This window comes from Crocuta crocuta, unplaced genomic scaffold, assembly GCF_008692635.1.
Source record: "Crocuta crocuta isolate KB4526 unplaced genomic scaffold, BGI_CrCroc_1.0 scaffold2141, whole genome shotgun sequence".
In the NCBI taxonomy this organism is placed as follows: domain Eukaryota; kingdom Metazoa; phylum Chordata; class Mammalia; order Carnivora; family Hyaenidae; genus Crocuta; species Crocuta crocuta.
The window spans coordinates 10,402-10,948 of NW_027529209.1; positions in this window are offsets into that span (position 1 = coordinate 10,402).

Genomic DNA, 547 nt, shown 5'->3' on the forward strand with positions numbered 1-547 from the left:
CCACTCCTCCACAAGGACGCTCAGTACTAACCACACTCAACTGCATACAGTGTCCAGGAGATACCAGGTTGTTTGGAGTCTTTTGCATATCCTGTTCTCTTTGCTTGAAGGGCCCCTATTCACCTTTCAAGATTTGGCTCAAAAGCCACCTCCCCCACAAATTTGTCCTGGGTCCCCCATTCCCCTGCTCCAGCATAATTTACTGTTCCAGTCTGGGCTGGGCTTTACCTCCCATCAGCCATGTCTGTGTGCTCCAGCCTCCAGCACAGGGCAGGTGCCATTCGAGTGATTGCTGGCTGAAAGAGTGGGTGACTTCCTGGGGCACCTGTGTTGCTCATTTGGTTAAGCATCCGACTTTTGATTTTGGCTCAGGTCATGATCTCACAGTTCGTAGGATCAAGCCCCACATCCGGGCTCTCTGCTTACATTGCAGACCCTGCTTGTGATTCTCTGACTCCTCTCTCTGCCCCTCCCCTGCTCACACTGTCTCTTCCTCTCAAAAATAAACACTAAAAAAAAAAAAAAAAAAAAAAAAAAAGGGGGGGAT